Consider the following 15,505-nt stretch of genomic DNA (forward strand, 5'->3'; position numbering starts at 1 on the left):
GCCTCAAATGCAATTCAGACTATAGAACAGCTCAGAAGTCTGGAAGCTGCTGGAGTCAGAGGGTACAGATAAGCCAAAGATGAGAACTAGCCAGAGCTTTTGGAAAAACAACACTTTGAACTAATTATAAAAGCACTTAAAGAGATTAATGCCCCACAAAGGATAGTGGGGGATTAATACACTATTATTTGTGAACTTCCCCTCCTACCCAAGTGATATCATTTCTGTGTGACAGGAACTTCCCAATCTAAGGTTAAATCTATTTCAATATTCAAGATTCTGTTTTAAAATGTAGAAACCTAGCTTTGGGAGTTCAATGAAAACCCTTTTATTACCATGGACTTTCAAAAGTTTGCCTTTAAACTATTCATTAATAATCCATATAGAGGCTAAAAGCACAAAAGAACTTTATTTGGAGTCCTAGGAATTATTATTTGGGAGACACAGATTTAGAACAAAAGAATGTCCTAAAGAGAACAAAGAGCTGGGGTTTAAGAAAGCTAAAACCTACAATGATTGGTGCAAGTAAGTGTTAAAGTCCATGAGTCCATAGTCAAGTGGTCAATAAGTCTCCAGGTACAGATCCCAGACTGATTGGCAAATTGTGGTTATAGCTTTAGCCAGCTGCAAGAATCAGATGATATTCCAATATTCTACTTGGCTTGGTTCAAAATCAGCCTACATGCTGCCTGCTTGTCAAATTCTAGATTCCCTTTTGGAAGGCGCTCTCTCTGACTAAAGTGATTCCATCTTAGAAGTTTTCAAAAAAATCAGAGCTGGGTTCTCTATTCTGTTCCTTTGATCTATGTATCTGTTTTTATGCCAATACAGTGCTGTTTTTGTTATTGTGCCTAGGCAGTATGTCTTAAAATTAGGTACTGTGATGTCTCTCACTTGCCTAGCAACAGGCTAGTCATTATTGTTTTATCATATATTTGTCAATAGAATGAAAAATTAGGTAAAAAATGTGTACAAACATTAAAAAAAAAACACCTCAGAGCTGATAAATGTCTTCTTGTCTACATAGTATCTGCCTTTCCTTCTCTGGGACAATTAATCCTGGGCTCATACCTATTTTTTTTTGTACCAAGGAGTTAACCCAGGGGAGGTTAACCACTGAGCCACACCCCCAACCCTTATTATATTTTATTTTAAGATAGGGTCTCACTAAATTGCTTAGGGCCTTGTTAAATTGCTGAGGCTGGCTTTGAACTCACAATCCTCCTGCTTCAGCCCCTTGAGCCATTGGAATCACAGGCTTGCACCACTGCACCTGGCTTAAGGCCTAATCATACTGTTAGAGGAGCTGTGTGAAGAAGAAATTAATTATCAGGAAAATACTTAAGGAGATATTTCAACACCATCCCAGAACAAAAGAAATTATTGTACCCAGTTCCCAGATAAAATCATATCATGACCATTTCAAATCTTCTTACGCTGGGTCCTGGAACTACTTCCTCTTAAAAGTGCATCAGGAGGGAGATGAGGTCACTCAAAATTCTTTCTTCCTTGGGTCAAGGGCATAAGATTCCTCCTTGAATCTGATTGTATGACCTTGAACTCAGGGATCATATTTCATTTTGCTTGGATATTCTCTGTGCCCCAAATAGCACCTTGGTGTTCAGATTTATACAGAAACCATTGCATTTCTGATACATTGGGTTCAGGGAATTAAATTAGTTTTCTTAATCCTTGTCTGTCCAAAGAAGAGACTTTTGATTAATCCTTTGCTAAAGAAGCTAAGAAATAAATTTGAATGTGTTATTCTTTCCATGTGTTATTCTTTCCAAAATATTTCTTGGACCAATGATAAAGTTACTTAAATTATTAGCTTGTTCAAACTTTTATTGCAAAGCCTCAAACTGGTGTTACTGGCTCTTAGAATTCTTATTCTTGTATTTCTACAGAAGGAATGATTACTTAAAGACCAATCTACCTTTAAAGAAAAATAATAAAATTTATAATGTCTATGGGTAGTAAGAATAGGAGGCAACAAAGTTAAAATTGGAACCCTGCATCAGATACTACTACTAAATTTCATCTCTTGCTCTCTCTTTCTCTCATTTGTTTGTTTGTTTATTTGTTTTGTGGTGCTGGGATGGAACTCAAAGCCTTGCACATGTTAGGCAAGAACCAGAAATGTGAAGTTTGAAGTGTAGTAAAGGTACTATCTGCAAGATGAAGTAAAAGAAATGCATCACTTCACAGAACAAAAAAAAATACACAGGGAAGGATATTCTAAGGAAGAAAAAAACAAGAGACTAGATAGACTTAACCCATGGTTAACTAAAATTTGAGAATGTGAAATAAAATAGAGACAAGGTAATAACAACCAACTATCAGATAAAAATTTCCCTGACATTAAAACATTTTTAATATATATATATATATATATATATATATATATATATATATATATATATATTGAAGTGTTCCAGTTTGAACAGGAATACTAAATATACAGAAAATTTATTCTAAAATTTTAGAATAAATGTAAAAGGTTCTAGACAAAAAGAATATGTAATTACTATATTCATAAAGATGCTTTTGGCTGTGAGTTTCAGACATCAAAATGACTTTTAAAAATAAGGAAAATTTATACAAAGCCCAAGTATGAGATCACCCTAGAGTGATGTAAGTATATCAATAAAGAAGAGCCCGATTTTTTTCAAATTAATTAGTCTGTCTTCATCTTCATACAACCTTCTTTCATGGCAAAAGCTCCAGCACAATGATGTCCAAAGTCAGAAAATAAATTGTCTCTCTTCTCATCTCTGTTGCAGTTGCTGTAGTCTTGTCTAAGCAATATCTACCTCTTCTTTGTTTTGGGATAAAATTAACATTTTAATCCATAGAATAAATAGATTGCCCTTCATTATGTGGACAGAATTCATCCAATTACTTGAAGGATTAAATAGAAAAAAAAAAAACAGGTTCTTCTAGAGTAAGAATTTTCCAGCAGTATGCCACTGGGGTTCATCTGTGACAATGGCACTTCCTGCCTGGTTGTCTTTGAGCTGGGATATCTGCTCTCCCTGCTAGCCCTCTGGACATATCTTGACTTGCCAGTTTCTACCACAATATGAACAATTCTTCATTACACATACATATTGTTACATCCAAGTGGTGAATATTTAAGGAATCTAAGGGTGTGGTCTAAAAACCAATAATTTAATATCATTCATTACAACAACCCATGAAAGAAAAGAAAAAGTACATGACCATATCAATATTGAAAAATCACTGATGAAATTCAGCAGTCTTACCTAATAAAATCTCTACACAAAGTAGGAATAGAAGAAAAATCAATGAAAAAGAGAATCAATGACAAGTATATGAAATATAATGTGTTCGTTCATTGAATAAAAATTTAAGTTCCTAACAGTAGCAGACAGTTTCTAGTATTACAGTAGTGAATATAATAGATAAAATTCGTGCTTCCCACAGTGGGAGACACAGGCAGTTTACTTAAGACTTCAGTGTGGAAGTTGGATATGGGGACCCAGGAGAAAACATTAAGCCCAGTCAGGGCCTATAAGGCAACAAATTAAGGTCTTAAAAGTGATAAGATGACCCAGACTAAAGAAAGATTGATGGGAGAAACTATCTGGGGGACACAATAGCTCTTAATAAAGGCATGGGTGTTAAAGAAGTATAGAATGAGAGTGGATGAAGATTGTGATAAAACTCATGATGAATCCCAGATTAGGAAGGCTCTAGTAGACATATTTAAAAGCCTGGACTTTATCTTATATGCAATGGGAAGACATTGGTTGATAATATGCAGAAGAGTTGTTCAGTTTGCAACTGATTCAGATCCATTCTCTTCCCTTCTCGGATCCTGCCCTGGAAAGCTATTATCCCTATAGGTCTGTCACCCAGACTCCATTACCTTGATGGGTTTATAGATATTATATAAACCCATATATATGAGGTGCCCATGTCCTGTGCTCACTCATTCCAGTGCTACATCTCTAACAGTGGAAACTTCCCTCCTTGACCACAGTTTCCTACCAGTTAGTTCTTTTGTGGCTCCAGCTGTCACTGAATAAATATTTCTTACCCCTTCAAACATACAGATGGATAAGACTTCTCATTTCTAGTCTCTTAAATCCTACCCATATCCTCTATAAGTGGCCCCATCATCAAAGCTTTTCATTTGAATCATCTGAGTTAAAATTCTATTTCCTTTGGGGACCATGACTGCTGCAGTTGTTTTTGTCGTATTGTGTTTTATAAAGATCTCTTTGGCTGCTTTATGGAATACAGGATGGAGGGTGGCAAGACTGGCTTCAAGGAGACTAGTGAATAGGATGTTATAATTGTAGAGGGTTAAGACAGTAAAACTAGGGTTGAGAAGTGAGGAATCTAGCCCCTGGACAAAACCATATGTGTGATCTTTCAGGCCTGATCACAGACAATGACAAAGGCCTTACTTGGCAGGCCTCATGGAAGAAAAGCTGTCTTTTCCACACCAGAAATGGTGCACAGCCAATGCAAAGCAGTCTCTGAAGGGAATTGCAGTTAAGGAATCAGGGCTCCCTGACCAGCCATGCTCTGTCTTACACATAGTTGCATTCCTATCCTAGGCACCTGCATTTGGAGAAATTTTGCTTATCAACAGACCTGGAAGACACTTTTCTCACTTTGTCAGTAGTCCATATTTTTCCACTTCTAGCCCTCCTGCCTCTTCTGCATCTCTGACTTCAGGTTCCAGTCCTTTGTTTGGGACTCTCTTTATCAGCACACTTTCCTGGAGGAAAATAAAGGGCAGGAGTCTGCACTTTCTCTCCTTTTAGCCTCTTCCTTAGACTATTGGAGTTAGGTTATTCAAGATTTAACTGTTAACTTTCATTTGTTCATTTTTAGTCAACTACTCTAACTCCTAATAGCTTGGCTGAGCTCCTAGCAAAGACAAGCATGTAGATTCCAGAGATGTTTGGAAGACAGAGCTGACAGGATTAGATTGAGGTGGGGTGGGTGGGTGGAGAATAGTAAGGGAAATAAAAGATCAAGGAAGCTGCCTGGGTTTTTATTTGGGCGATCAAGCGTTTGATGGTGCCATTCAGTGGAGCATGAAACAGGAAGCAGTGGCAGAGTGTCAGGAAAATACTTTGATTTGGAGCATGCTACTTTAGAGTTGCCTGTGGATCACCCAAGTCAGATATTCAGAAGATAGGTAGATATGTGAAGAGGAATTTAGTAGAGAAGTCTGGATTGGAACATAGATTTGAAAATCATTGATTTATACAAGGCAGTTGAGACTTGGGCATAGATAAAATGGCCTTGGGAGAATCCACAGAATAAGAAAAGATGACCTGAGACTGAAACCCACTATGCTCTCTCTTAAAGGTGACCTCTTGGGGTCTCTAGACATTCTCCAATGATGTATTTTTCTATAACTCTATCAAACCCCTTTATTGAACTTAATAAAACAGAGACAAGAGGTTATGACAGGAAACCAAAATTTAAAGTCAGGATGTACTGAGTTCAACTCTTAAGTTTTACTTTATTGGAAAACAGAATAAAACACCTGCTTCACAATATTGCTGTCTTCAAAGAGTCAATGTAGATAAATCAAAGTACCCACTACAAGAGCTTGGAACATTGTTAATACTCAGTAAATGGAATCTCTTTCTTTCTGTATCTCTCAGGTTGTGTTAAGAATCTTGATTAAAGTATCGGATTAATGGCAAATCTGTTTAGATGAAAGCAGCTATCATCATACTTGCAGCTGTCATTAGGCATTTTGTGGAATAATGAGTTCTGTATATGTACTCATAGCATCCGTCTCAAGGATTGTTTCTTTTGGTTCACAAATTATTTCTCCTAAACAACAAAGGGTGTCAGCTCTAAATAAAATCTGACAAAACCCATGCAGTGATTATGCCTCTGGATGAAACTACAAAGTAATTTCTTAAATTTTTCTAATTTAATTTTTCATTTTCTACTGTCAAGACAAACTGAAGAGAGACTAAATTCCAAAGAATCCAAAAATCACTGTGAATGCCCTTATTCTAAAATACTGAGATTAAATAATCATGAAAAAGGGATTTCCTGCTTTTCTAATTCTGTTTATATTTTCACATCTTTTCATTTTGTCCTACATGTTCTCTTGAAACTAAGACTTGGAAGGAAGCTTAAGGAGACTTTCTGATCTCTCTTTTATCTCCTGTACTCACATGGGATGATGTACTCCCACACTTCTATAATAAGATGTTTTAGATTCAGGCTGACTTGGTTTCAATGAGTTTTACGTTTAATCAGATATATAACCTTGGATCAGCCATGTAATTTTGCGAGTCTTAGTGCTATCTTTGTTATGAGAAATTATTCAGGGTTCTGGTGTGAATTAAATGAAGTAATGTGCACAAAGCCCCAGAAAGGAAAGAGGTACACAATAAATGAGAGCCCAAATGGTATTTATTATGGAGATTAGACCAGTCAGGAAAATGAAGTAGGCCAGAAAATATCCCTTGAGGGGAAGGAAGAAGAGAAAGAAGAAGGTATATATAGAATGAGGAGAGAATGCTGGGCCTTTTATTCATTTTTTAGGAAATTTCTAAAGAACCATGGGTACTAGCTTACTTGGGATGCTCTCATGGATGCAGAGGGTGCTTAAAAAAAAAAAACCCTTCATCATATTGAAAAAGAAAGTTCAAAGTTCATTAAAACTTGGGGAGGGGCTGGGGTAGTGGCTCAGTGGCAAAATGCTCACCTAGCACATGTGAGGCCCTGGGTTCAATCCTCAACACCACATATAAATAAATAAAATTAAGGTTAAAAAAAAAACTTGGGGAGGAGGGGAGGGAAAAGGAGCAATCATGAACTGAAATCGATTTCCAAGCATGTCTGAGTTTGTTGGGATGAACTCAACTCCTAGATATAACCATAAAGATCTAATAATAAAAATAAAGTAGAGCTTGAGAGTACAATTAACCCAATATCAGAATCAGCATTAAAAAACAAATGAGTTTCTTAATTCATGTTACAGATAATAATGTCTTCTATTCATATTTCAACTGGGTGGAATATACAGTGCCCCTAATCCCACAACTAAAAGCCAAAGCCACAACCAGAGAGCAATCATTCAGGTCACCAAATAATAAGTTACCATTCTGAGTATCAACAATTTCATGATTCAACCTAACTAGTTACTGATCACTCTATAAGTCTCAGTAATAAGGAAAACTGTCAGATAAGCAAAACACTAGTAACATTTTTAACTATGCTGCTTGTGGATCAAAAAAGTAAATAACAGCATTCTTCAAAATATTTGCTACCACTTAAAACCTTGGTGTACAATAAATAGAACCTACCTGATCTTAGCTATAATGTTAAATTGTTCTGTGAACTTTTTTTCTTCATTTTAAAAAATCATTCTGATTATTTATACATAATGATAGAATGCATCTTGACACATCATACATAACTGGAGTATAACTTGTCATTCTTCTGGTTGTACATGATGTAGAATTATATCAGTCATGTAATTATCTATGTACATAGGGTAATAATGCCCAATTCATTCTTCTATCATTCCTACTCCCATGTCCCTCCCTTCCCTTCACTCCCCTCTGTCTAATACAAAGTACCTCTATTCTTCCTCAGCAGCCTCCCTTATTGTGAATTAGCATCTGCATATCAGAAAAAAATTCAGCCTTTAGTTTGTTGGGATTGGCTTATTTAGCTTAGCATGATATTTTCCAGCTCTATCCATTTACCTGCAAATTCCATAATTTCATTCTTCTTTAAGGCTGAGTAATATTCCATTGTGTATATATACCACATTTTCTTTATCTGTTCATTTGTTGAAGGGTATTTGTTCATAAGAGGTGAACTTTCCTTAAAAATTTTAAATATTTAGTTTTCATTGTTTATACTATTTAATTTGAATTTAAAATTGTGGGCTGGGGATATAGTTCAGTTGGTAGAGTGCTTCCCTCACATACACAAGGCCCTGGGTTATATCCCCAACACCACCAAAAAAAAAAACAAACAAACAAACAAAAAAAAACACCAAAAATGTTTTATATTGTAACAAGGGTACTTTCTTGTTTCTTGTAAGTGTTTTACTACATATAATTATGTAAAACTTCCCTGCTATACAAAGCAACTTTCTCTGCATAAAGAAAGTTTTTAAAAAATTATGAAAGTACAATAAATTGGTAATTTCTCTCTCTCTCTCTCTCTCTCTCTCTCTCTCTCTCTCTCTCTCTCTCTCACACACACACACACACACACACACACAGAGAGAGAGAGAGAGAGAGAGAGAGAACCCAAAAACAATGGGGCTGGGGTTGTAGCTTATTGGTAGAGTGCTTGCCTAGCATGTGTGAGGTACTGGGTTTAATCCTCACCACCACATAAAAATAAGCAAATTAAATAAAGGAACTTTGTCCGTCTATAACTAAAAATATTCTTTGAAAAAGAACCCAACAACAACAAAAATCTTATATTCAAATTTAAGCAAAAGCTGAACTCCTCTTAAGGAATCCTCTCAAAAATTTTCAAGCTAAAGCAACTATTTGCTTCAACAAATATGCAGATATCTGCTCTGGTGCTCAGAAGACCTGTTCAGGAGAAAAGTGATTTCTAAGCAGTAAGTCCAGAGTAGCTCACCAAACTCCAGGCCACAGGCTAGGAAAAAAAGATAGAGCTGCAATTCCCAGGAAGGAAGAATGGATACAAATGGTCAGAAGACTATAGAAAGGACTCAGGGTGGAAAGAAAGGAAAGACAGAACCAAATCTGGCCAAAGGGGAACTGCAGGGACAGCCAGTCTTGTTTGTATGTTTGTTTGATGCCCAGGAACCATTTCCATATCTTTTGGGTGAAAGATCTCTTTATTACTTTGGAGAAATTGCCTTTCTCAGCGAAGGTGCTATCTTTCCCAAGGTTTATCAATACAATTCTCTTCCTTTGGACTTTGAATTTTCAGTAGAGATTTTAAGATGAAAATTGGTTTAAATGAATTCGTTAAAGCAAGAGTGATCTGCAAAAACTCTACCTCATCATTTCCTACTTTCCAAATTCTGTTGTTCCTTTAACTGGTTTCTTTAGGTTTCTTGCATTTTTCTGAGTCATCCAATATCCTTCCAGTAAATTACTTTCTTGTTTAAGAAATGGAGACCCAGTTGCTTAGCCATGGGAGACTGGATCACAACACAGTTTATACAAAAAGAGGCTTTTAAAATTCAGGAAATAATACTAATTAATACAATGATATTAACCTGTGGGAAAACGAAATTTTAGCTTTATCCCTGCCCTGCAACATTCTCTTCTGAATTGCAGGGTGTTGAAAAATCTGCAAACTATATTCCTAGGTTTCCTTGCTCCACAGTCGCCAAAGGCAGATCTTGGGAAAAGACTAGAAGGTGGGAAGAAGAGAGAAGCCATCCCTCCTCCCCCACACCCACCCCCATTTTCTGCCTCCGGATCTGGCAGTAGCGGCAGGCAACCATATATTCCAGAAGTCTTATCAGTGAGTAGAATCAGTGGGACTGTGGGCTCCCAAGTTCTTGCACCTTCAGTAAGATTGCAGATTCTTGGTTTCCTGGAAGATGACAGCAATAGTTGCTTAATAGCAGCAGATGCTTAATAGCAGCAGCAGCAAAGACAGAAGTGCCCTAGTAGTCTACTAACATGGCCCTTGTGAATGCTGGTTCCTTTTGACCTTCTTGGATTTCCTTTCTTCCATTTGAAATGTCTAGAAAAATTGCTTTTCTTTTTGGACACTGACTGAAAACTGAGAGCAATTTAATATTAAACTTTTGATAGTAACACACAGTAGAAACATCCAGATGCAGTGCAGGTAGGAAGTCCTATGTTTACATATATTTATGTAAATATATATATATACATATATATATATACAAACATAAACACACATACATGTATGTATAACATCTATATTTGTATAAAATGATATAATATATATACATATATAACATATATATGTGTGTGTATAGATATAGATATGATGTATGAAAAGTGCTTGGCACTTAATAGGCACTTAATAGGCACTCAACAATTTTAGTTTCCTATATCTCCCTCTCCTGACACCAGTGCATGGTTTGAGTACATGAACATATACAAATACTAGAGGTTTCTGTTTCAGTAAAGTTTATCCTAAGAACTAGGATACAATAGAAATGGATTCTATGAGGAACTGAGATATAAAGGGGAAAATAAGCACTTCCTGGCCGGAAGTGGTAAGTGAAAGTTTTAGAAAGACTACTTCTTAGCTGCGTATGGTGGTACACGCTTGTAATCCCAGTGGCTTGGGAGGCTGAGGCATCATCGTGAGTTCAAAGTCAGCCTCAGCAAATATGAGGTGTGAAGCAATTCAATGAGACCCTGTCTCTAAATAAAATACAAAATAATGTTTGTTAGTTATCAATACTGCAGCAAAAAAATGTTAGGAAAAAGGACAGGAGTAGATGATTTTTGTATGTTTTTAATGGTGACAATTAATGTAAAAATAAATGTTTTATATATTGAAAAAATGTGTTCTATTAAGTATGTATACCATTAAGTATACAAATATATGCATAATAGGATTCCACAGGATAGAAGACAACGGAGCCGAAAAAAAAATTCAAAGAATTAATGGTCAGCCTTCCTTAATTTCATCAAAAATGTCAGTCTACATATCCAAGAAGCTGAATGAACTCTAAGGGGGATAAATGCAAAGAGATGTATGGAACAAATTAGTAAAAATTTAAAAATCCAAAGCAAAATTTTGAAAGCATAATAGAAAACCACTGCCCATATGCAATGAAATGCCAATAGAATTTACAGCTTAATTCTTATCAGAAACATTTTGAAAGTACTGAAAGAAAAAAATTGTCAGTAAAGAAATTTATGTCCAACAAGACATAAAAGACCACATAATGAAGGTTACATTTTCTGATTCCATTTACATGAAAGTTCCAAAACAGGCGAATTATTTTGGAGAAAAAAGTAGATTAGTGGTTAATGAGGTCTGGAGTAGGATATAGGAAGGAACAGCAAGTGACTGCTAATGGGTACCTGGATCATGAACATGTCCTAAAGTTGATTGTAGAGATGATTGCATGACTCTGAATGCACTAAAATACCATTGATTTATGTACCTTTACATTGGCAAATTATATGTATATAAATTATATCTCAATAAAGCCATTATTTTTAAAAACTGATGATTAAAGCAACCATAACAACCACCCACAGCCTTATTTCTTACATTAAATGGCAATGCCATGTCTCCTCCTTCATTCCTTATTTTTATTTATTTATTTATTTTTATTTTATTTATTCTAATTTGTTATATATGACAGCAGAATTCAATTCAATTCATATTACACAAATAGAGCACAATTTTTTATGTCTCTAGTTGTACACAAAGTAGAGTCACACCATTAATGTTTTCATACATGTACTTAGGGTAATGATGTCTGTCTCGTTCTACCATCTTTCCTACCCCCATATCCCCTTCCTTCCCCTCCCTTCCCCTCCCTAAACTTTGCTCTGTCTAAAGTTCCTCCATTCCTCCCATGGTCCTCCCCACCCCCATTATGGATCAGCATCCTTATATCAGAGAAAACATTGGCATTTGTTTTTTTTTTTATATCCAGAGGACTTAAAAACAACATAGTACAGTGATACAGCCACATCAATGTTTATAGCAGCACAATTCACAATAGCTAAATTGTGGAACCAACCTAGATACCCTTCAGTAAATGAATGGATAAAGAAAATGTGGTTTATATACACAATGGAATATTACTCAGATTAAAAGAGAATAAAATCATGCACTTGCAGGTAAATGGATGGAGCTTGAGAATATAATGCTAAGTGAAGTAAGCCAATCCCCCAAAAAACAAATGAAACACATTTTTAATAGCTTTTAGAAATCTTTTTCTACTAAGTCCATTTAAACCCTCTGTTCCCTGTTCTTTTTCTGGTACATGATCATACTTCCTTTTGTTTTTACATGTCACATTTTTTTTTGTTGAAAACTGGTCACTTGTAGTAACTCTATATATTGGTCCCCTCCTCTGAGTTTGTTGTTAACTGTTGTTTGCTTGTTTATTTACTTGCTTTTACTATTTCATGGAAGTCTTTGATGTTGCTCCTGAGAAGGCTTAACCTTGGGCATGTGCATGGTCTCCCTAGGATGACAGTAGTTTTAGCCAGGCCCTCTTCAACTCTTTTCCTATCCTGTTAAGTGTTTGCCTCATTTGATACCACACTCATCTGTTAGGCTCTATTGATAGGAAGCTGATTGTCTTTTTGTTTTTTACATCTCTGAGGTATAAATTTTTCCTCACTCTCATATGATTAAATTCATATATCTTAGCAGTGGTAATCTTCAATGCCCAAATCTCTGTACCTCTGTTCTAGGGCTCAAGGCAGGCACAGTGGTCTACTTGTCAGCTTTATGAGCAGAGTGCTGGGCAGGGTAGCCTAGTCTTCTCAGCGTGCCTTCTCCAATTTAGAAGCTATACTCTACAAGTAAGGTGTGGTAAGGATATATGGGCCCCCTGCTTTCTTAGTCATGCAAGGAATCAAGCCTGTGCCTCAGAGTAGGGCTGGGTGCTAAGAGAAGGAAAGGAGAATCCAAACTCTTGGCTATACTCTACTATTAGATTTTGCAACATAAAACTGAAAAAGATGAGGAATGCCAGTAATCTGTTCTTCCTAGGGAAATGCCTTGGGAAACAGAGGAAGAGGGAACACCATATTCTTTGCCACATCTGCTGGAAGTGAGCTTCCATTATGCTGATCTGGAGATGGGGAAGAGATGAGGGAGTGGATCATGGCACATGTTCTCAGACTCTTGATGTTCTTATCAAAATTTAGTAAATAGGGAAGAGACAACCCATAGGATAGGAGAAAATATTTGCAAACTATACATCTGATAAGGGCTTTATATCCAGAATATAAAAAGAACTCCAAAACCCCAATAGCAAAAAAACAGGCAGTAGACCTAAATAAACATTTCTCAAAAAAAGATACACAAAAGGCCAATAAGTATGTGAAAAAATGCTCAACATCACTAATCATCAAGGAAATGCAAATAAAAAACACAACTTATCAACTTATCCTAGTAAGAATGGCTATTATCAAAGAACAATGGTAACAATGCTGGCAAGGATTTGGAGAAAAGGGAACACTTGCATGTTGTTGGTGGGAATATATATTAGCACAGACATTATGGAAAACAGCAGGAATGCAGCTCTATTTACAATAGCTAAGAAATGGAAGCAGCCAAAGTGTCTATCAAATGAAAATGTGAGATACACACACACACATACACACACAAAATGGGATACTATTGAGCCATACTATTCAGAGGATAAAATCTATCATTTATGTCAGAAATCATTAGGATAACCAAGATCAATTAGTCACAGAAAGAACTGCATGATCTCATTCACATGTGGAATCTAAAAATGTTGACCTCAGAGTTGAGAGTAACACATTAGTTACTAGTGGCTGAGGAGAGTAAAGGGTATAGGGAACAAGGAATGGTTGACCTATGGATAGTAACTTACAGTTTAGGGGCAAGTATTTCTAGTGAGCTATTAGGCAGTAGGGAGATAACGGATAACAATAACTTGATTTAAACATACTATTTATACATGTATCAAAATATCACATGATGCCACCAATAGGTACAATTTTCATATAACAGTGAAATTTTTTAAAAAAATAGTTGTAGATGGACAGATGCCTTTATTTATTTATTTATTTATTTATTTATTTATTATGTGATACTGAGGATCAAATCCAATGCCTCTCGCATGCTAGGTAAGCACTCTGCCACTGAGCTACAGCCCCAGCCCTACCAGTTAAAATTTTTAATTTAATTTTTAAAACATTTAGATTTTCCCTAATAAACATTTCTCCATTTATTCTATGTCTCTAGGAAAATATCCAGAAATTTTAATTTTATGAAAAGCTCACCAATTACAGTTACTGTCAAGCTCTTTACTCTACCATTCCAAAGTGCTAACATTAAATTTTTAATGCTATATTAGAACTAAAGGAAATCCAGACAATGTCAACTCAAATGATTATGAAGAGATAGTAATTTCTATATTTCATTTCCAAATGAAAAGCTTGAGAATAAAAACAACTGATGCTTATAAAGCAATGTGAAGCATATGACATCAGACTATTAAATCTATCACACCACTTTTCTTAAAAAAAATTAGCTATATCTCATCATTCTGGTTGATCCTTCTTCTTCTTCTTTAAAGATTTGATTAACTGGCATAAAAACTTTCTCTTCACCACTAATTCTGTCATCATTATTGATTATTTCAATATTCATGAAGCTAATCCAAGCAATATCCAGGTCTTAGCTTCTCAACCTCTTCACTTCCAATGCACTTGTCTTCCAACCCACAGTTGTTATTCACTCCCAAATTCACATCTGAGAACAATTATTGAATCATTAACAAAATCTCTGGTTCAAGCTTACCACTCTCTGATCATCACAACCTCTCTCTAGCTTACCCTATTCCAACAAGTCTTTAACCTCACCAGGACCTTCAGTTCACTGATCTTACCATCTTAGCACTGTCCATCATTTCAACTATGTTCTCACTTTCCCTCTTACCTTGTTTACATTTCTTGATCATTCTTATTTCTTTACAAATATCACTCAATTCCTTTTCGTTTTATCATTCTCACCCAACAATTCCAACTCTGATTAAATCCAATTCTCTGTATGCTCGGCACTTGCACTAGAGCAGCTGAACATATCTTCCCCTGCCCCCGAAAAAAAAACCACACAATTATGTTGACAGCTGTCACTTTAAATGTTAGATGCCCAAAGGCAAGTAGTGCTCAGGAATGTCCAGCATGTGTCCAAAATCGATTAGGCACAGAATGCCTAGGCAAGAGGGAGAAGAAGCCTAAAAAATAGTGCATAACTTGGAGAATACAAATATGAATACTATCCAGTTCACCAAGGAGCTTATAGATTATATATGAAAAGGAAACCAAACACTGGACTTTACTGAAGCACCAATGAGAGCACAAATTCCCATTCCCTATAATATAATGATTAAAAGCCAGTACATTAATTTGCTAAAATATCTTGCAAGAGGACATAACTGTGAGTCTGCATTTTCCATAATTTCATCATTGAGCCCTTACACAAGGTCAAATTAGTCGATAGCAGCTTTAAGTCAAGAGAAAAGTAGAAGAGAGATATGTTTACTTGAGTCTTTTACCTATTTTTAAAATTGGTGGCTTTCTACCGTTGAATTATATGAGCTCTCAGGTGCTCAACATCATTATTATCAAGTAAATTCAAATTAAAACCACTAGAAGGTATTACCACATATCTGTTAGGATTACTATTTTCAAAAAGTCAAAAGATAATAAATGTTGGCAAGGATATGGAGAAAAGGGACCTCTTGTACACTGTTGGTGGGACTGTAGATTGGTATAGTCATTATGTCAAACAATATGAAGGTTCCCAAAGTAATTAAAAATAGGACTAGTAT

General features: G+C 35.8%; 1 protein-coding gene across 5 annotated transcripts in view; it reads left to right on the top strand.

Moving 5' to 3' along the window:
- Positions 1 to 15,505, top strand: part of Il33 (interleukin 33) — a 168,478-nt gene that overhangs the window by 93,950 nt on the left and 59,023 nt on the right. The gene's annotated exons all lie outside the window — the stretch shown is intronic.

The sequence above is a fragment of the Ictidomys tridecemlineatus genome, chromosome 4 (assembly GCF_052094955.1).
Source record: "Ictidomys tridecemlineatus isolate mIctTri1 chromosome 4, mIctTri1.hap1, whole genome shotgun sequence".
Taxonomy (NCBI): domain Eukaryota; kingdom Metazoa; phylum Chordata; class Mammalia; order Rodentia; family Sciuridae; genus Ictidomys; species Ictidomys tridecemlineatus.